This window comes from Durio zibethinus, chromosome 8 (assembly GCF_047325235.1).
Source record: "Durio zibethinus cultivar Kanyao isolate XHJ-2024 chromosome 8, ASM4732523v1, whole genome shotgun sequence".
NCBI classification, from domain to species: Eukaryota; Viridiplantae; Streptophyta; class Magnoliopsida; order Malvales; family Malvaceae; genus Durio; species Durio zibethinus.
The window spans coordinates 21,797,079-21,820,640 of NC_143169.1; the positions used below are offsets into that span (position 1 = coordinate 21,797,079).

General features: G+C 27.1%; 1 pseudogene; it reads right to left on the minus strand.

Moving 5' to 3' along the window:
* Positions 1 to 426: 426 nt before the first annotated feature.
* LOC111278431 (UDP-rhamnose/UDP-galactose transporter 5-like) lies at positions 427 to 10,887 on the minus strand (annotated as a pseudogene).
* Between the last annotated feature and the right edge of the window lie 12,675 nt (positions 10,888 to 23,562).

The window sequence follows — 23,562 nt, forward strand, 5'->3', positions numbered from 1 at the left end:
ACTGATCCTAGCAGAGATAGAACCCACAACTCTCTTCCAAGCTACTTGCCTTTCAATCATCTCCCTAGCAAACTTAGGTCCACAACCTAGCTAGCCAAATTAGGATTCCTCTGGCAAGCCTTCTTGATCCAATTAAAAAACAAGACCCTTTGAATGGATTTTGGCTAATTCACACTCTTCAGGCTCTAGAACTACGAGTTCTTAAGGTATAGGATCATGTGAAGTGGAAGATGCTACACTGGAATCATGGCAAAATTTTCAACAATCCTACACCAACACATTCATGCAAAAAGTCAATTATTTTGAAAAAAAAAACGAAAGATAGCTTATCCTGAAGGGAAGCGAAATAAATCCACAATCAAATAATTAAATTTCTTAATATTAAAATTAATGCAAATAACTAATAATAAATATATAAATAGTTCACTAATTACAAATATAAGATGAGACTTTCACTAAAACATTGTCATAAGCATCAACTCTCTTATTTGTTAACCAGTAATCCAAAAACGACCTAATAATAGCATTGCTCTAGCCTGGGTAGGAGTAGTGTGTCCCAATAGGTTAAAGGAACTAAAACTATACCTTCGTTGAAGGTGATATACATATTGCACAAATAAACACAAAAATAAATAAATAACTAAATTATAGGTTTTATAAAAGATACAACAGTTTAAAACATTAGAAGATTCAATTTATATGCACAAAAATTAATAACTTACATACTGTTGTAAAGAAGTACTCCAAACTCCAATAAGGATAACTATGAAACCTTTGGTACTAACATTCATATCAGTGACAATACAAACATTAACATTCAGAAGAACAATAATTGTAGACATTTAATTTGGTCTAAGTTCGGATCAATTGGGTATGGTCTAAATAGGACAAGATGGGTCTATTTTTATTTTTATTTATTTATTTATTTATTATTATTATTATTGTTATTTTTTTTAGGATATTTGTTTTGAATTTTGTTTTAATTATTATTATTTTTTATATATATAATTTTTTGTTCTAGAAGGAAAGTTTTGCTATGAATCTAGGGGTTGGTAGAGTTTGGATTGGATTCAAAGATTGAATCTCAATCACAAATGAAATTGGGATTGATCGAAGAGTTTTTGATCAATCCCTATAAATAAATGCTGGAACACAAATCAAAGGAAACATGAAACAGAGGGTAAAAACCAGAAAGCAAGAATAAAAAAATTTTTGGAAGAAGTCAGAAGCAATTTTAGGATTTTTTTTAAGATATTTTCAAAATTTTTAGTTTTTTTTTTTGAAAATTTTTTAGAAATTTTCAAATTCTGACAAATTTTTTCGACGTCGGTTGAATTTTTCGATGAACTTTCGACGATCAAATCTAGATTCTGACGATAATTTTTAGAATCTGATGATATTCAATCGGTGTTTATTTGGCTAAAGAGAGAGGGAACGAAGAGAAAGAAGAAGAGAGAGAAAGAGGAAAGGAGATATGAAGCAAAAGGCTGAAATTTGGATTTTTATACCCTTACCAAAACTACGTCGTTTTGAGTTTAAAAAAAACCCAGGATCCGTGCGTTTTTCATTCGGGCGACACGACTTGCAACACAACCCGCTTTTAACCCGAATTTGACCCGCGCCTTAACCAATCTTTCCAATCGAGTCGAGCCACCAAGCTGTATCATCCAAGCCATTGTTTGTGCCTGGAGCCGAGCCGCACCAACCTTCCAGCCGAGCCGATTCAATTTTTTTTTGGTATTTTTTGTTTATTTTCTTTGGTTTTTTTGGTATTTTCTTTATTTTATTTATTTATATGTTTGTTTATTTCTTTAGAGTATTTTTTTTGCATGAATAAAATAGAAAAAAAAATAAAATTTTCAAGAAAAAATATTTTTAAGGAAAAGTTAAAAGCATCAATTTTTCTTAAAAATAAAATTTTTAAAAAATAAAAATTTCTAAAAGATATTTTTGAGAAAAAGTTGAAAGTATCAATTTTTCTTAAAAATAAAATTTTTAACAATAAAAATTTTCAAAAGTGTTTTGAAGAAAAATTGACAGTATCAATTTTTCTTGAAATTAAATAAAAAAAATATTTTGAGGAAAAGTTGAAAGTACCAATTTTTCTTAAAAATAAAAATTATCAAGAAAAGTATTTTGAGAAAAAGTTGAAAGTATCAGTTTTCTTTAAAATTAAAACTTCAAAAAAAAACATTTTGAGGAAAAGCTGGAAGTACCAATTTTTCTTAAAAATAAAAATTATCAAGAAAAATATTTTAAGAAAAAGTTGAAAGTGTTAATTTTGTTAAAAATAAAAATCTCCAAATGCTTTAACGAAAAGTTGAAAGTATCAATTTTTCTTATACAAAAGCAATGAGTTTTTTTTTAAAACGAAAAGAAAAGGATTTATATTAAAAGTTGAATCGTTATTCCTCTTTTTTATTTTATTTTATTTTATTTTCTTTTCTTGAAAAAATTTTAATGTTAAATAATCTGATGATAGAGCCTCTGCAAGAGAAACAATAATTTTTTTGCATACTCTTAAGGTAAGAAAATTTTTCTTAATTTTTTGTCAAAAGTATTGGAGTTAATTAAGAATAATTTTTAATATTTAATTATTTGTTAAAATTTTTAAGGCTTATTGGATAACACGAAATTAAGCTGGTACCATCTTTCGATGGGGTTATGAGGGTGCTATAGCCTTCCTCACTCATAACCGACTCTTAAACTCTGTTCTAGTTAATAGACCCGAACCTATTTCTTTTAGGGACCCTTAGTCAAGCTTAGGTGTTCCTTGAAATGATAGATTTCTTAGTGGCCAATCGTACCTAAACAAAAAAGATTGGTGGTAACTCCTAAATCAATGTCTGACGATAGGTCCATGGATCTAGATGTTATAATAGTTTGGTGACTCTGTTGGGGAAAGCCGAGAGTCAGGCCAACAAATAAATTTGTGTTATCCAAAAAACCTAATAAAATTGAATTCTTTGAAAGGATTTTTTTTCTTCTTTCTTTTCCATTTATTTTATTTATTTATGTTGCAAACTATGTCATTCATATACATATGCATAATATAAGCTTTATACATGAGTTCCATCCTTCTAGGAGGGAGTAAAATACCTATGCTTTCGTGAGGTTCTAATGCCTTCACAGTGGCTAATGAAATGCTCTCACTCCAATTGAATCATTTCCATTGGTAGCTTGTGATGGGTGAGGTTTGGATTGCCTTACTAGTCTGTGATGGACACTGATGTAAGAAATGATTTGAAAATCTTTAGTGGTCAAAATTGTCTAACCCAACATATAGTGTACACTTAAGAGGCCAACCCTAAGATAGAGCCTTTCCTACCTAATGATAGATATACCCTAAAACTAAGACATAAGAATGAACAAGTTGTGTTTATCTAATCATTTTGATTGTCTAACTTTGTGCATCATTTTCATTATCATATGTAACATTATGCATCTGCATCACTTTCATTTCATCCATGAAACCAACCATGTTATTTGTCTGATTTTATGCATCTGTATTATTTCATTCTATGCATCATTTTTGTGATCATATTTTAACATTATCATTTGCATCATTTTCATTTCATCCATGAAGATCCACATTCTATTAATGCATCAACATATCATACATAAAGCATAACATAGCATTTCTAATCATAATTATGGTGTTAAAGGTTCAAGGAAAGCTCTACCAAGCAATCTCACTCATCAATACAATACAAGAACTCAAACCAGACAGATAAAATAAAAAATTTTTAATCATCTTGAGAGGATAGAGAAAGCTCAAGAGAAGCTAAAAGGAGAGTTGAATAAGATTTTGGAGGCTTTGAACAAATTAAACAAAGGAAAAGGTATAAAAGAAAGCATTAGTCAACAAGATCATCCATCATAAGAGGTGGATGACCCATTGTACCATCTTGGTTTTAGGCCACATCAAGCCCAACCTGCACAAGGTCCACCGCCCCAGCAGTTTATATATCTTATAAGGTACACATATCCTGAAATGCCATCAATTTCAAATCCACTACAGTACTACAGCTACATAAATTCTATATTTACTGAAAAAATAGTAGAACCAATACCAGTCCCTAAATTGGATGATCTAAAAGATAAAAAAAATTAAGGCCCAAGAAGAAGAAGACTTTAGAAGCCTCAAAAGTTGAACAAAAAAAAACCTATTAGAGGAAAGGTTACGGGCCATAAAGGGCACTGATTTTTATAGTTCAGTGGATGTTGTTGGAATTTATTTAGTCTCAGATATGGTTATTCCTCCAAAATTCAAGGTTTCAGAGTTTGAAAATTTTGATAGAACAAAGTGTCCGAAGACCTGCATTACCATATACTCGAAAAATGGTAGCCTATGCTAATAATGAGAAACTATTGATGCATGTATTTCAAGACAGCCTTACTGACTCTGCTGCTAGATGGTATATCCAATTGGATAGAACTCGTATTCGATCCTGGAGTGATATGAACTATGATTTCATTAGTCAGTATCGACATATCATTGACTTAGCCCTAGATTACCTTTCTTTACAAAATCTGGAAAAAAAAGCAATTGAATTATTTAAAGAGTATGCCTAAAGGTGGATGGATATTGTTTCTTAAGTACAACCTCTTTTGATTGAGAAAGAGATCACAGTATTGTTGGTCAACACTTTAAAATCTTCATATTATGAAAAGATGATAGAGAATACAATAAAAAATTTTACTGATATGGTGATCTTGGGTGAAATCATTGAGAATACCATTAAAAATGGTAAGTTGAAAGAAGAAAAAACCAAAAAGGCATCAGAAAAGAAAGAGACTAAAGCTCACGCTATGAACTTCAACAAATAATTTAAGGGATATCAATCTTATCCACCACACGGTTACTCTCCATACTATCCTGCTGTGAATAATACCTCATCATACCCATACTAGTTATCTCCACAACCACCTTATTCATCCACATACCAGTCTATTTTTAGCCTCCAAGCTCTCACATATAGCTTTAACATTCAAACTCTTGTAAGACCCCAAATTTGTCCTATTAGCCTGACAAGTGGTTCACGAGAGCAACGAATTGCTTGAAAAAAATCTATGTTTGATCCAATCCCTATGACTTATATGAAGTTATATCGAGAGCTCTATAACAGCCACTTGATTACCCCCAGTCGTGTGGAACTGCTCAAGCCACCCTATTCTAAGTGGTATAATCTTACAGCTCACTGTGACTACCACTATGGAATTACTGGCCATTCCACTAAAAATTGCACTGCTTTAAAGCATAATGGTGCAATGGTTAATCAAAGATGGAATGGTAAGATTTGATCAAGAAAAAGAGCAACAACACCTAATGTTAGTGGCAATCCATTACCTAATCACAATGTTAATGCTCTGAATGAGAATCAAGAACACGTTAATTTAAAAAGGCCTGAAGTGCTACAATGAATCAAGGGGAAATATGTCAATAAAGATCTTTCACTTGATTGCATAGGGGCATAATTTTGGAGAATGAAGATAAGGTTGGTTAGAAGTTTTTTGTCATTTTAGAATTTTTTTTTAGAGTAATGTTAGGATTTCTTTTATACAATAGGATTTCATTTGTTATCATTTTAATAAAGGCAAGTTAATGCATTTCATTACATTTTCTCTTTCATTCAACCATTGTTTCATGCTCTGTTATCTTCATAACTTTTTATTCTTATTTTTAAATTTCAAATGATGAATGTTTAGATAATGATAACAATAATTATGGGATTTAATTTTGAGAACTTATTCATATTGATATGAGAAGACTATTTGAGTAAAAGAAGTCAGTTACTAATAGATGTTAAATTAATATATGTTAAAGATGTGCAGTCTTTTATACAAATCAATGAGTTTATTTTTGCTCAATAGATGATATTCAATAAAAGTATTCACATTTGAAATAAAAAATGATTATTTTTCTTTTACCATTTGAAAAATCATTCATTGTTACCCCTTTGAGTCTGTTATGATTTCTTTTTCTAAAAGAATCCTGACCAAAGATTACCCTCCACACCATGGGGTAATTTTTGAGAAAGAAAAGAGTTTAAAAGGTCTAAAAAAATAAGAAGAAAAAAAGAGTAAAAAAAAATGTCACACCTGATTTAGGGTAAAGTAATATGAATCCTCTTATAAGGAGTGAGGTGAATATAAAAAAGGAAAAAGTAGTAAAATATGTGGTAAAATGTCAAGTTGCATCAAATGATGATCATTTGGTTTTGAACCCTTTTAATACATGTTTTGAGCCTATTATATCTATTTTTTTTCATGACCCTTCACCATGGCTTACATTACAATATTTAAAAGTCTATTTGGATCAAATGTGAATACTCGAATTGAATGGTTATATGTTAGGCTAAGGCATGCTTATGATGAAATAATAGAATCATGCTTGGTTGCTTTAAAAACTGATGTGAAAATGGGTGAATGAATGAAAGAAGAAAAAAAAATGAAAGAAAAAAATGAAAAAATAAAAAGGAAAAAAATGAGAAAAATGGAAATGAGAGAAAAGGAAAACTCAAATTGAAAACCTAAAAGGGCTATTTAGGTAAAAAAAATTTTGAGCTGAAAGTTTAATAAACAGTTCATATGGATGAGAGATCAAAGATATATGAAGATCTCTTGAAGTTGGGGCAATGTTCAATAAGCTTAAAGTCAGTGAAATGGGTTCTTGAAAAAGAATCCTGGATTAATGTTTAGAATTATTCAAATATTCATTATTTGATATACGATTCCCCAATGATTTGTTTCTTTTCCCATTTGTTTTGATACCAAACTCATTTCTCATTGATTACTTTTTTCTCAATTCACTTTGTGTTCTTACATCCCTAGAATGAATAAAAAAAAAATATGTGAATGCATTATATTTGTCTTGATTTGGAATGATGACGAATAAATGACAATGGGCATAAAAGAATCTTGTATTCATTTGAAAAGAAATCTAAGATGATAAAAGAAAAATAAAGAGATGGTAAAAACCTAAAAAATGATGATTTAAAAAAAGTGATATGACTAAATGCTGAATATGAGGATGAATTAATCAACATAGCCTGTCAATGGATCAGTGGACGAAGTTTATTTTGGAATCGTTAGGGTTGAGAAACCTATGAGTGGTGACCTAGTGATAGATGATGAAATTTATTTTGGAATGGCTAATCCGAGACACCTATGAGTAGTGACCCAGTGATGGTGGATGAAACTTATTTTGAAAATTGTTAATATTGAGAAGCCTATGAATGGCGGTTAAGTGATGATCAATTGATGAAACTTGTTCTAAAGTATTGAGAAGCTGAAAAAGGAAAAATTATGAGATGGTGGAGTCTTGAGAACCATATTACCATGTTTTGATTAGAATTTCATGACATTAACATCCACATTACATGCAGAATGTTTGGAGATTGTTTGAAACTTTAGGTTTGGATATGTGTTTGCATCAGTTATAAGAATTTGAATTATGACTTAGAATATGGCATTATGAGAATCTAGATTGTTGCATTTGCATCATTGATCATGACATTCATTCATACAAAATTGTGAACTTTTTTTATGAGAGTCTTTGAATTTCAAAGAAGAATCTTTGAGTTTTAAGTTTCAAATGAGAATATTTGAACTTTTATATATGAATCTTTAAAGTTCAAATGAGAATGTTTAAATCTTGGATACGAGTTTTGCAAGTTGCAAATGTGAATTTTGAAATCTTACAGATGTGAATTCTTGCACATCTAAAATTTTACGAATCAAATTTTTGTGAAACTAAAATTTTTATAGTAAAATTTTAGTGAATTCTTATGAAGCTGAAAGGTTTTTGCGAATCAAACCTTTGAATTTTCAATTCAAATTGTAAATCTTTGAGTTCCCCTTACAAATTCCATCAAACATGATCTATAACTCATCTGGTCTCCAAGAGCATTTATTTTTCAAAAGCGTGGTTGCCTCTATTTAGATAAGCATTTTATTTTTCAAAGTCGTGGTTACCTCTGTTTAGAGGAGCATTTTATTTTTTAAAGTCGTGATTACCTCTGTTTAGAAGAGCATTTTATTTTCAAAAGTTGTGGTGCCTCTGTTTAAGGGAGCATTTATTTTTCAAAAGTCATTGAGCCTCTGATTATAGGAGCTTTGTTTATTTTTTTGAAGTAGTTAAGCCTTTGATTAGAAGAGCTTTATTTATTTTTTCAAAGTTGTTGAGCCTCTGTTTAGAAGAGCTTCATTTATTTTTTCAAAGTTCTGTTGCCTTTATTTAGAGGAGCAATTTATTTTCCAAAGTCATTGAGCCTCTGTTTAGAGGAGCATTTATGTTTCTTGAAGTCGTTAAGCCTTTGGTCAGAGGAGCTTTGATCAAAATTTTAACAAAAAAAAAGTAAAAAAAAAATATCAAATTGAGTCTTGAATGGGTGTCTACAACTTTGCACAATTTCTATTTCACAGAAAATGTGCAAAGAAGGACAGCTATAAACATCCAATTCGGTCCAGGTCCGGATCAATTAGGCCTAATCCAAATAGGGCAAGATGGGCCCATTTTTATTTTTATTTTCATTTATTTATTTATTTATTTATTTATTGGATATTTGTTCCAAAATTTTATTTTAATTATTATTTTTTTTATGTATAATTTTTTGTTCTAGAAGAAAAGTTTTACCATGAATCTAAGGGCTGGTAAAGTTTGGATTGGATTCAAAGATTGAATCTCAATCACAAATGGAATGCTGGAACACAGATCAGAGGACACACGAAACAGAGGGCCGAAAACAGAAAGCAAGAATAAAAAATTTTTGAAAGAAGTTAAAAGCAATTTTAGGATTTTTTAGGAATTTTTCAAAATTTTTGGCTTTTTTTTTTTGGAAATTTTTTGAAAAATTTTCAGATTCTGGCGAAATTTTTCGGCATCGATTGAATTTTTTGGTGAGTTTTTTTGGCATCGATTGAATTTTTTGACAAGGTTTCCAGAATCCAATGAAGATTCTGGCAAAAGTTAAATTTTTTGATGAATTTTTGGTGATAAAACCCAAATTTTGACGATAATTTTTAGAATCTGGTTGATATTCAATCGGTGTTCATCCAGTTAGAGAGAGAGGGAGAGAAGAGAAAAAAAAAGAGAGAAAAAGGAAGGGAGTTCTGAAGCAAAAAGGTTGAAACTTGAACTTTTATAGCCTTACTAAAATGACATCGTTTTGAGTTTAAAAAGGACCCAAGATCCGTGCATTTTTTATTTGAGCGACCCGACCCGCAATATAACTTGTTTTTCACCCGTGTTTGACCCACGCCTCAGCCAATCTTTTCAGTCAAGCTGAGCTGCCAAGTTGTATCATCTAAGCCGTTGTTTATGCCTAGAGCCGAGCCGCGCCAACCCTCCAGTTGAGCTGTTTCAATTTTTTTTTTGTATTTTTGTATTTATTTTCTTTGGTTTTTTTGTATTTTTGTATTTTTTGTATTTATGTGTTTGTTTATTTTTTTAGAGTATTTTTTTTTTGCATGAATAAAATAGAAAAAAATATAAAATAAAATTTTAAAGAAAAAAATATTTTTAAGGAAAAGTTGAAAGCATCAATTTTTCTTAAAATAAAATTTTTAAAAAATAAAAATTTCTTCAAGATATTTTTGAGGAAAAGTTGAAAGTATCAATTTAAAAAAAAAAGAACATTTCTAAAAATAAAAATTTCCAAAAGTATTTTAAGGAAAAGTTAAAAGTATCATTTTTTCTTTAAATTAAAATTAAAAAAAAAACATTTCGAGGACAAGTTGGAAGTATCAATTTTTCTTAAAAATAAAAATTATCAAGAAAAGTATTTTGAGGAAAAGTTGAAAGTATCAATTTTCCTTTAAATTAAAATTTCAGAAAAAAAAATATTTTGAAGAAAAGTTGAAAGTACCAATTTTCTTAAAAATAAAAATTATCAAGAAAAATATTTTAAGGAAAAGTTTAAAGTGTCAATTTTCTTTAAAATAAAAATCTCCAAATGATTTAAGGAAAAGTTGAAAGTATCAATTTTTCTTATACAAAAGTAATGAGTTTTTTTTTTTAAATGAAAAGAAAAATATTTATATCAAAAGTTGAATCATTATTCTTTTTTTTAATTTAATTTAATTTTTTTTTATCTTTCTTTTCTTGAAAAATTTTTAATGTTAAATAATTCGATGATGGAGCCTCTATAAGAGAAACAATAGTTTCCTTGCATACTCTTGAGGTGAGAGAAATTTTTTTAATTTTTTGCCAAAAGTATTGTAGTTAATTAAGAATAATTTTCAATAATTAATTACTTGGTAAAATTTTTAAGGCTTATTGGATAACACAAAATTAAGCTGGTACCATCTTTCGATGGGCGTTGTGAGGGTGTTATAACCTTCCTTACTTGTAATCGAATTTTCGAACCCTGTTCTGGTTAATAGACCCCGAACCTATTTTTTTTAGGGACCCTTAGTCAAGCTTAGATGTTTCTTGAAAGGATAAATTCCTTAGGTGGTCAATCGCACCTAAACAAAAAAGATCGGTGGCGACTCCTAAATCAATGTCTGACAATAGGTTCACAGATCTAGACGTTATAACAACAGCTATGCTCAGCTTTATAGCTTTGGAATAAAACAAGATTCAGGAATCATATTGAGTTTTGCAATCTGTCATTGACTTAAAGAATCTGTGATTTCCAAATTATTCATAAACATAACTATTAAAATCTAGCAAAATTATACTTTACGTGATAAAATCCCACTGAGTTTCACATTAGATTAACATTCATTCCAATGATAGAGAAGTTTGTAAAACAAAACAAATTTTAAAAGTTCAAGCAATAGCAGATGAGAAGATTGAATATATCCTAACCATCTTAGAACAGCTGTCATCAAGGTTGTGATAGCAAAATGCAAACTAGTTAATTTTGTGGTTGCAACAATTTGTAATCAAATACAAAGGAATTTTTTTGAAATTTTTTTTATATATTTGAGACCCATTTATATAGAACTTTTTGTTTTTCCTTTTTTATTTTTTTTTACTTTTCTCAAATTTAAATTTTTTAAAAATATTTTTAAATTTAATTTTTTTTGTAAGACCCACTTAATATTAATTGTATGTCACGCGATTTTTTTTTTCCTTACTATGATTGGCCATAATTATTATAATGCCTCTCTTACTATAATTACAAAAATACCTTTTATATTATATTTGGCTGAAATTACTATGATACTTTCCACTCACAATTACAAAAAAATCCTTTTTTAATTACTTCATATAATGCATCTCCTGCCTAATTACGAAAATATTCATCATATTATAATTAATCAAAATTACCATAACGCTCCTAAGCATAATTACAAAAATACGTTTTTGATTGCTTCATAATTACGTATTAAATTTTAACATTTATACAATAATATGAAATTAATCCTTTTAGAAATTATCATAATGCCTTTTTAATTACTTAATGATTGAATTATATGTATCCAAATTGACTATGACACCCATGTTTCTATGATTAACTAAAATTACTTTATTGCTTCTCTTAACATAATTACTAAAATGCCCCTCTTATCATAATTGGTCAAAATGACTATAATACCCCTAAAACTATAATTATGCAAATGCCCTTCCACCATCGTTTGCTAAAATTATTATAATGCCCCTTCTTACCATAATTATAAAAATACCTCTCATATTATAATTTGCCAAAAATTACTATAAATCCTTTAACCATAATTAAGAAAATGCCCTCTTATCATAATTATGAAAATACCCTTGATATTATAATTTGTTAAAATTATTATAATACCTTCTAACCACAATTACCTAGAAAAGTTTTGTTAATTGCTTCACATAATGGCTTTCCAACCATACTTACAAAAATATCCCTTTATATTATGATTGGTCAAAATTATTATAATACATTCTAAACATAATTATGAGAATACCTTTTTGATTGCTTCATAATTATGCATTAAATTTTAACATACATATAATAATATTAAATTAATCACCTTAAAATTGATTATAATATCCTTTTAATTACTAGACAATTGATCTATATGCATCTAAATTGATAATGATTCCCCTTTTTCAATTTTTAACTAAAATTACTATAATGCTCTCTAAACATAATTACTAAAATACTCTTCTTACCATAATTGGTCAATGTTTCTATAATGCATTACAACCATAATAACGCAAATGCCCTCCTACCATAATATGCTAAAATTACTATAACACCCCATTCCACCATAATTATGAAAATATTTCTCACATTATAATTTTTCAAAAATTACTATAATACCCACTAATCATAATTAAGAAAATGTTATCTTATCATAATTATGAAAATACCTCTCATATTATAATTAGCTAGAATTATTATGATACCTTCTAACATAATTACCTAAAAAAATCCTTTTTGATTGCTTCGTATAATATTTCTCCAACCATAATTATGAAAATTTTCCTTTATATTGTCTTTAGCCAAAAATTACTATAATACTCTCTAAGCATAATTATGAAAATGCCTTTTTGATTATTTCATAATTGTGCGTTAAATTTTAATAGACATACAATAATATGAAATTAATCCACTTAGAAATGATTATAGTGCATTTCTAGCTATTGACAATTGATTTACATGCATCCAAATTGACTATGATATCATTCTTTCAATGATTAACTAAAATTATTATAGTACCTCTCTTAACATAATTACTAAAATACCCATATTTTCATAATTGGCCAAAGTTACTATAATGCGCCTTCAACCATAATTACAAAAATGTCTTCCTACCATATATCCCTCATATTATATTTGTCAAAATCACTATAATATCCTTTAACCATATTATAAAAATAACTTTTATATTATAATTACCTAAAATTACTATGATACCTTCTAACTGTAATTTCAAAAATTACCCTTTTGATTGCTTTATATAATGTCTTTCCTATCATAATAATGAAAATATCCCTCATATTATAATTGACTAAAATTACTATAATACCCTATAAGCATTATTACGAAAATACCCTTTTGATTATTTCATAATTACACATTAAATTTTAACATCCATACGATAATATGAAATTGATCCATTCAAAAATAATCATAATGCTATTTTAATTATTTATCAGTTGAATTACATGAATCTAAATTGATTGTAATGCTCTTATTTATATGATTAATTAAAATAACTATAATGCCTTTTTTAACATATTTACTAAAATACCTCTTACAATAATTGATCAAATTAATATAATGCCTCTATTATCATAATTACAAAAATGCACTCCTACTATCATTTACCAAAATTATTATAATATCCTTCTTACCATAATTATAAAAATACCTTTCATATTATAATTTGCCAAAACATTATAATACCTTATTGCCATAATTATGAAAATGTTCTTTTATTGTTCCATAACCACATATTAAAATTTAATATCCATATAATTATACGAAAGTGATCCCATTGACAATTGAATGACACGCATCCAAATTGACTATAACACCTTTCCTTCTATAATTAACTAAAATTACTATAATGCCCATTTTAATTACTAAAATGCCTCTTTTACCATAATTGACCAAAGTTATTATAATGCTCTTGCAACTATAATTATAGAAATGCCCTCCTATCATCATTGAATAAAATTACTATAATGCCTCTCTTAGCATATTAAAATTCTTGGTTTTTTTCCTTAAAAAATTAAGTTGAATCGGTGACGATATTAGTAGGCTTTGATTCCATGGGTGAATAGGTTTGAATTTGATAATTGATTGATGTTGGTAATAGGTAAATATTGTATTGCTATGTTGGATTGTTGAGTATGTATTATTGGGTTTTGATTTAATTTATATAATTTTTTTAAAGAAGTCTCTCTTATCTAAAATAGAAGTCAATACTTGTTTAATTATGATTGAGTAAAAAAATTTAGGTATTTGTTTTTTTTTTCCAAACGATTTTTTTTTTTAAAATTACTAAACAAATTTATTTGTTATTATTAAATAAAAAATTATTTAATTTATATTTTATCAAAATAAAAAAATTGTAAACTGAGCAAAGCTGGGTTATTCTTTGAGTGTAAGTTAATATCACCCATGATCCTCAAATTTTGAGTTAAATTTTATTTGGGTCCCTAATATTTAAAAGTTCTAGTTTGATATTCAATTATCTAAAATTGTCTTACTTTGGTCATTCCATCCACAAAATAGTCTAAATTAATGATAAATGTCAATTGGCTCCACGTGAATGGTCTTAACAAGTATCCTACATAGCAGGTTAAGGGATTAAAATAAAATTTTGCTTAAAATTTAGGGATTAAATATGATACTATCTTTTTTTTTTATATTTCATATATATTTTATAAATAAAATTTAAAACAATATTTTTATATTTTATTTTAATATAATTTAGTAGTTAAATATTTTTTATTTTTAATAGAAAATAAATCTCCAAAAATAAAAATTAAGATAAAATTTTCAAAATCTTTTTTTTAAAAAATCATATCATTTTAAAAACAAAAAAATATACTTTTTATTAAAAATATTGTTTTATTAATAAATCATAATAAAATTATTATTTTCTATTAAAAATATTAGATATTTTTTCATTTTTTAAATATATTTTATAAATAAAAAGGAAAATGCAAAATAATTAAATAAAAATTGATTTTGTATATATCAAATATATTTTATAAGATATTATAATTTAAATTAAAATTTTTACTTGTTATTATGATATTATTTATCATTAAAATAATATTTTTGATAGAAATTAAATTTTTAAAAAATAAAATTAAGCTAAAATTTTTAAAAGCCTTTTAAATAAAATATCATATCATTTAAAAAAAAAGTAAAAATTTCTATTTTGGTATAAAAAACTCCATATTGATTTAAAATATGAAGTAAAAATTTTGATATCATATTTAAAAAGTAGAGATTTTCAAAAAGATTTTAAGATTTTAACTAATAAATTATATTACAATAAAAATATAAAACAAATATTTTATATTTTATATTTCATAAAATAAATATGAGTTATAAAAAATTCTAGATAATAGCACTCTTGATCTCTAAACTTTGAGTAAAATTTTATTTTGATCTCTTTATTTTTTATGCTAGATGTGAACTATTATCATTCACGCAATACAAGTTGATACTTACCATTAATTTAAATGGTTTCATAAAAAAATTACCAAAATTAAATAACTTTGAATAATTAAAAATCTAAAAAAAGTTTTTTAAAATAATAATTTATTCAAAGTTTAGGATCACATATGCTATTAATTATGAGAATATATATATATTTATATATCTATCATAATGATTTTTTATCCGTGAAGGACTTAACCGTTAGACTTGGAGAAAATTTTCGGAGTTATCACCAATCTTTTTTTTATAAGGTATAATTAGCCACCCAAAAAATCATCTTTTAATAAAAATATTAAAATTAATTAAGATTTACTAAAAAAAATTTAGAACTACGAAATTAGAGCTAGGTTCGGGAGTACGACTATAAGTGAGGAAGGTATTAGCACCATCACATCGCCTGTTTAGAGAATGGTACCAAGTAAACATGTGCAATCCTTTTAATTTTGATGATATAGTCTTTTTTATATTTAAATTTAATTTCCTTCAATTTATTTATGAAAAACAGTTTTTTGTTGTGAAATTAATATTAATATTATTATTTCATATTTTATAATTTTTTTAACACTTTGGCACACTTTGGCAAATTTTATAAAAATTTTTATTTAAAAATATTTCAAAAAAATTGACCATTTATAAAATTCTCGAAATCTTGCCACAAGATATTTTATTTATTTAATAAAATGATATTAGGAATATATCAACTTTTTGGTGAGTTTTCAAAATTTATTAAACAAAATTTAAGATTATCTCAACTTTTTAGTGAAATCCTAAAAATTTTGAACAAGTTTTAAGATCATCTCAACTTTCTTACGAGAACCTAAATAAAATCATTTTTTTATGATAATTAAAGGATTTAATTAATTAATTAATTAATTTTTATTGTGATTTTTTTATTATTATTTACTGTTTACTATTTTTTTTATCTTTTTTATTATATTATTTAAAAAAATTTTAGATTATCCCAACTTATCGATGAAATCTAAAAATATTAATATTTTACTTGCATTAAAGAAAATCGAACTCTTTTCAATTTTTTTAAAAAATTATATATATTTTAAAAAGATTTATTCAAAATATCAATTATTATTATTATTATTATTATTATTTCATTATTATTTTATTTTATTTTTATATTATTTAAATAAACCTTTATTCTAGTAAAAATAATTTTGGATTATTTAAACTTTATGGTAAAATCTGAAAAATTATTTTTACTTGTAATAATTAAAAAAAAAAAACCAAACTCTTTTAGTTTTCTCTAAAAATTATATTTAAAAGATTTATTTAAACAATTTATCATTTTTTATTTTATTTATTGTTTTATTTATAATTTTATTATTATTTTTTAACAAAAATTATTTTTTAAATTATCCCAACACTTTGGTGAAATTTAAATAATATTTTTGCTTGCAATAAAATTTTATTTTTCTTAAATAGTTATTATTATTATTAATTTTTTTTGCATATTATATTTTTTAGGTCTATATTTTATTTTAGTTTTATTTTTCATTTTATTTATTTATTTCTAAAAGAATTATTACTAGTAATAATATAAAATAAAAATAATAAGAATAATACCAATAATATCATAAAATATAAAAAAATAACATAAAAATCAATATAAAATAAATAAAATCAAAATCAAAACAAAAAAGAAAAAGAAAAAGAAAAGGAAAAACCTGCTAAAAAGGTTGGGTCAGAGCATAGGTTGACATACGGGTTGGGTGCAGGTTAGACACCCAAAACCGCATTGTTTTGAAGGCTTATAAATAGGCATTTTAAAAAAAAAAAATTTTTTCTTCCCTCTTTTTCTATCCTTTAAAGCTTTTCTCTTTAAAAATTTATCACATTCGCCAGCTGTCGTGGCAACCTAGATTATAGCCGGTTACCACAGTGCACCAGTGGCAGAAATTTTCAACGGTGTCTAAAAATTTAAAATTTTTCAGATTCCGACGATGTACGCAGATTTCAATTGCCAGAAACTTCAAAGGTCACTAGAAAATTCAAACCTTTTTAGTTTTGGTGAGCCCAAAAAATTCAAAAAAAGCCCTTACAGTCTTCCAAACACTTTTTCTAAATTAATTGTACGAAAAAAAATCTAAAATACATAGATTGAGAAAATTTTTTAGTTTTGAATTTTTTTTTTGGCTTTTGGAAATTTTTTTTTCGTTGCTAGTTCCTCTTTGATAAGAGGACTATGTTTTTTTTTTTTTTTTTGCTTGTGTGTGAATGGCTGTAAAAAATTGCTCTTTGCTTTTTTTTTTTTAGGCAGTATTCTTTTTTTTTCTTTCCTTATGTTTTACATAAATTAGCTCTTTTTATATGGCTTCTGGGATTCAAATTCCAAATCTCTTGAGATCTTTATGTGAAAATTTTTTGAGACCTATCCAGTGACTTTTGATCATCGAATTTTGTGCTGCCAAGTTAGCCAGTGTTAGGGGAGAAAAAACCACTCTGACAGCTTGATTTCAACTGTCAGAGTTGAAACCAAAAAATATTTTTGACCTTTTCTTCTTTTTTTAAAAAGATTAATTAATTATTTAGATAATTAATTAATTAATTAATTGATAATAATATAAACAAAATTATATTTAAGTTAAAATAGAATCAGACAAAATTAGTGCCTATAGCTGCCCTCTTTGCCTATTTCTAAGAATTATGAATAAAGTGAAGATAAAAAGACACCAATTTTGTTTAGGCAAACATATACAAAAGATGAAACATTGAACATAATGTTTTTTTTTAAAGAAAATTTGAAAGGCTCCTCTAAACAGAGGGTTGACAACTTTGAAAATTTAAAAAGGCTCATCTTACTAGAGGCAACAAAACTTTAAATTCAAAGGCTCATCTAACCAAAGGTAATGAAACTTTAAATAGCTTATCTGACCAGAGGCAACGGAACTTTAAATAGCTCATCTGACCAAAGGTAACGAAATTTTAAATTAAAAATCTGAGAGAACTTATAGATTATGCCTTTTGGTCTTACAAATCATGCCTAATTTTAAAGGAGTCCTCTGACCAAAGGCTTTTAAAATTAAAAAGCTCATCTGACCAAAGGCTATGAAATTTTAAATGGCTTCTTTGACCAAAGGCAATGAAACTTTAAATTTAAAAACCCTCATCTAACCGAAGGCAATGATACTTTAAATTTAAAAGGTTTCTCTATCTAGAGGTAATGAAACTTTAAATTCAAAAGGCTCCTCTAACTAAAGAAAATGAAACTTTAAATTCAAAAAGCTTATTTGACCAAAGGCAACAAAACTTTAAATGGTTCTTCTGACCAGAGGTAATAAAATTTTAAATTCAAAATCTGAAAGCAATGGTATTTGAAAGATTCATCTAAACAGAAGGTTCGCATCATTTTTGCTTTTAACTTTTCTTTTTGTTGATCTTGCATTGTCTTAGACCCATATATCTATTGTGTCACAGATATGCATGAATGACATTTTCATTTGTTTTTGGAATGTCATGCAATGAATGATGATCATGATACAAATGAAGAGACTATCTTTTTTTTATTTTTTTATAATTTTTTTAATCCTCAAAATTGTTTGATGTTTGTTTTTTTTTTTTATCTTGAATCCCATGCAATCCAGTAGTTGATTAAGTTCATATAAAAAGATTTCTCTCTATATTTTTTGTATTCGATAACTACCACTTTTATGATTTATAGGCCTCTATTCTTATTGAACTTTGTTCTTTACTATTTTACTTATCATTTTAAATCTTCTTCAAAATAATATGTGTGTCTTTTATGATCATTGTCATTCACTTATCATCTTTTGAATATCATGACAATGCATTGTACTTTTTCTTTTAATGAGAGAGACAAAAGAAGGCTAAACAAAGAGGAATTTTGTTTCAGTAAAAAGAAGAAGTGTTTCATGTATTATCCAAAAAGATATAACAAAGAAAATAAGTAATCACATAATGAATATTCAAATCATCATGATCTAATTCATCATAGATTCTTTTTTAAAACCTCTTGATTGGTACCCTTAACTTTTTAAAAATACAGCAGACCAAGTTAGCCTAAAACCAATGTGATCTTTTGGCATATATTGAGAATTGGCCTACTCTATTCAATACTTTTTTTTATCTAAGTCACCATTTCAGGTTTTCAACTTAGATATCTTTCCAGTTCATTTTGCTTTTTCATCATTTTTTAAGTATAATATTTTTTTTATTGCTTCGGTATTAATTAGATTTGACAGATCATCCTCATCCATTCTTGCCAAGATCAATACCATATTAGAAATGCTTTTTTCAACATATATGGGCCTTCTCAATTAGGAATCCATTTTTTTTAAGGATTCTATTGGTTAGGAAGAATCTTCTTCAATACTAATTCTCCTTATTAAAATTATCGTGAATGAATTTTTTTGTCATGAGCTCGCATCATTCTTTTTTTATGTAGCTGACCATGACAAAGTACAACTAGTTTTTTTTCTTTAATGAGATTTAATTGTTTGTATCAAGTGCGAAGCCACTCAGCTTCTTCCAACTCAACTTCCATGAAAATGCATAAAAAAAATTTCAACTTTAATAAGTAACACTGTCTTCATCCTATATACCAATGAAAATGGTGTAGCTTCTGTAAATATACGAATTGAAGTTCAATAAGCATGTAATGCAGATGGTAGCTTTTCATGCTAATCTTTATACATATTTATCATCTTTTTAACAATTCTTTTTATGTTCTTATTGGTCACTTCAACTATCTCATTCATCTTTGGGCGATAAGGTGCTGATTTGTGATGTTTGATTTTGAATTGAGCACAGACCTTAGTCATCATTTTATTATTCAAATTAAGAGCATTATTCGAAATGATCCTTTTTGGAAGGTTATATTGACATATGATTTTTTTCTTGATAAACTTGCAAACCACCATTTTTGTCACATTAGCGTATGAAGTCGCATCTACCCACTTTGTGAAGCAGTCAATTACCATTAAGATGAATCAATGTCCATTTGAAGCTTTTGGTGTAATGGGCCCTATCATGTCCATTTCTCACATATAAAAAGGCTAAGGTGTTGGCATAACACACAAGGACGTTAGAGGAACTTGTATCTTGTTTACATAAATTTAACATTTATGGTATTTTCTAGCATTAGTCGATGCAATCTTTTTTCATTATCAACCAATAGTATCATATTCTCATGATTTGTTTTGTCATCGTATGACCTTTGCATAAGTTTTACAAACACTTTTGTGGATTTTTTTCTAGCAACTTTTTGGCTTTAGTAGCATTCATATATCTCAATAGTATTTGGTCTTGACTTTTCTTATATAAAATTTATCTATCCAGAAAGAAACTTATTACCAATCTTTTCAAAGTTCTCTTATCATTCTCTGATATATATTTTGGGTATTGTTGATACTTAACATATTGTAATATGTCAAAATTCTATGGTTTTCCATCAACTTCTTCCTCAATATTTGAATAATAAGCTAGTTTCTCTCGTAAGCTCAACTTGATGGGTTGAATTTTAGCATTTTCATTTAGCTTGAACATTGCTGCCAATGTAACCAAAGCATCAGCTGTTTGATTCTCTTCTCGAGGTAAATGATGAAACCAAATATTCTCAAATTTTTTCATCAATTTTGATATATACTTTTGGTATAGAACCAACTTTGAAGCTCTGGTTTTTCATTCTTCTCGCAATTGATATATGACCAAGACAGAGTCTTCATAAACTTTTAATGTATAAACCTTATTTTCAAAAGTAGCTTGAAGATTAATAACACATGCTTCATATTCTATCACATTATTGGTGCAATCAAAACTTAGTTTTACAGTGGTTAGGTAGTAATCTCCTTCTAGAGATGTCAAAACTACTCCAATACCATGCCCTAAAGCATTTGATGCACCATCAAAATACATCTTCCATATATCTTCATTATGCTATTCTTTATCTATATGCAGTACAGACATTAAGTTTTTATCTAAAAAATTAAATGTCACAGGTACATAATCTTCATGAGCAAGTGTTGTAAGAAATTCAACAATAGCACTTCCTTTGATTATTTTTTAGGACACATATACAATGTCATATTCAGAAAGTAATACTTGTCATCTTGCTATCCTTCCTAACAATGAAGGTTTTTTAAAGATGTACTTGATTGGATCTAGTTTCACAATGAGCTAAGTGGTATGATACAACATGTACTATCTGAGCCGATAAGCTATCCAAGTTACTGCTCAACACATCTTTTTCAATAGTTAATACTTGAACTTGTAATCAGTGAGCTTTTTACTCAGATAGTAACTGGCTTGTTATTTCTTTCCTATTTTATCATGTTGCACAAAAACACATCTTATTGATTTTTCATGTGCTGTTAAATACAAGATAAGAGGTCTTATAGAGATAGGTGGCATTAATACTGGTGGGTTTGATAAGTATTTTTTAACTTTTTCAAATGTCATTTGACAATCTTCATCCTATTCTTCTGACCCATGTTTTTAAAAAATCATGAGTATAGGGTCACATTTGGCTGTAAGTTGAGAATTGAAATGTGCAATATAATTTAATTTCCTTAAAAATCTTTTTATTTCTTTTTATGTATGTAGAAGTGGTAGTTCTTGGATAACATGTATCTTATCCAAATCCACCTTGATTTTTTTTACTAATGATAAATCTTAATAATTTTCTTGAGGTTGCACTAAAAATGCATTTAGCTGGATTGAGCTTGAGCTGAAACTTTGTTAATCTTTTAAATAACTTTCTAAGATTAGCCACATGATTTTCTTCTTGACGGGATTTAGCAATCATATCATTCACATACACCTTTATTTTTTTATGCTTCATATCATGGAATAGAGTCACCATGGCTCTTTGATAAGTTGCTTTGGTATTTTTCAAACCAAAGGTATGATTTTATAGCAAAATGTTTCTCATAATGTCACAAAAGTAATCTTTTTCATATCTTTTTGCCATCTTAATTTGATTTTAGCCTAAAAGCCCATCCATGAATAAAAACAGAAAGTGCCTAGCGATATTGTTCCTTAAGGTGTCATTGTGAGGTGATGAAAAATTATCTTTTAGACTTGCTCTGTTTAGATCCAGATAATCAACACACATTCTAACTTTGCCATCTTTCTTGGGTATCAGGACTATATTTGTCACCCATTCGGGATATTTGGCCACTTCTAAAAATCTTGCATCAAATTACTTTTTCACTTTTTTCTTTATTTTTAACAATATTTCAAGTTTCATCCTTTTTAACTTCTGTTTAATTGGTTTGCACCCAAGCTTCAGAGGTAACCTATACACTATAATTTCAGTATCAAACCCTGGCATATCTTGATACAACTAAGCAAATATATCTACATATTCATGTAATAACTTTATCAACTCTTATTTTATTAGTGATGACATCGAAGTACCAATCTTAACCTTCTTTTTAGTTTTTTCATCCCCAAATTGACAATTTTAATGACTTTTTGATGAGGCATAATTTGCTTTTATTCTTGTTCCATTAATCTCAATAATTTTGAGGATATTATATGGTCTTCCACAGTCTTTTCATCATCGAGTTGACCAATATAAATAGAATTTTCAAAATCAAATCCTGAAATATTGTCATAATGACCTTCACATTCATTATTTGAATACCTAAAAGTAAGTGAAATGGATAAAATATAGAGAAATGTATAGCAATGCAAGGAATTAAAATGAAAGAGGCAAAAGAAATGGACAAATATATTATGCTTGTCATTTATTCAATTGAAAATAAGAAAACAAACACACATAAAACATCTAGTACTTTTAACAAAAGCATTTTTACTTTGAAAAAAATTTAAAAACAACAGACAGCTTCTCTACATGCTAATTCTTTAGTTTTGCATTAAAAAAATTAAGATGCACCCATAGACAACCTAGATTTTTGTTTTTTTTTTTATTGAAAATTTAATGAAATAATCTTCCAATAATGGTGTAAGTCCTTTCTCTATGTTTTTTGCTATATCTGGATATATATAACCAGCTGAGATGAAAGTTTCATAAAAGGAAAGAAAAGATAGGCCTTCAATTTTTGCCTTCTACCGTAAAAAATGGGCCAATTTTTTTTTTATTTCCTCTTCTATGAACTTTATTATTCCTTTTTGAGTTGTCTTGTACCTCAGACCAAACAGATCATTTTTCTTAGGCATCATCCATGGTCATTGCATCCCCCATAAGTCAGACCACACTTGTTGTCTTTTTTCTGTCACTTTTTTAAAGACCATCTTGAAAGCTTTGGATAGACATGGAATAGGCACTTTTGATTCTTCACCCACATAGGTTGCATTAATGAATTCAAAGGATCTGAAAAAATATTATAGGACTTTTTTGGCTGCTTAAACATATAATGCAGTAAAGGGTTTAATCACTAATAGATCTTTTTTACAGTAATAATGACCATTTTTTCATCAATTATAAATTTTACCTTCCAATGCAAAG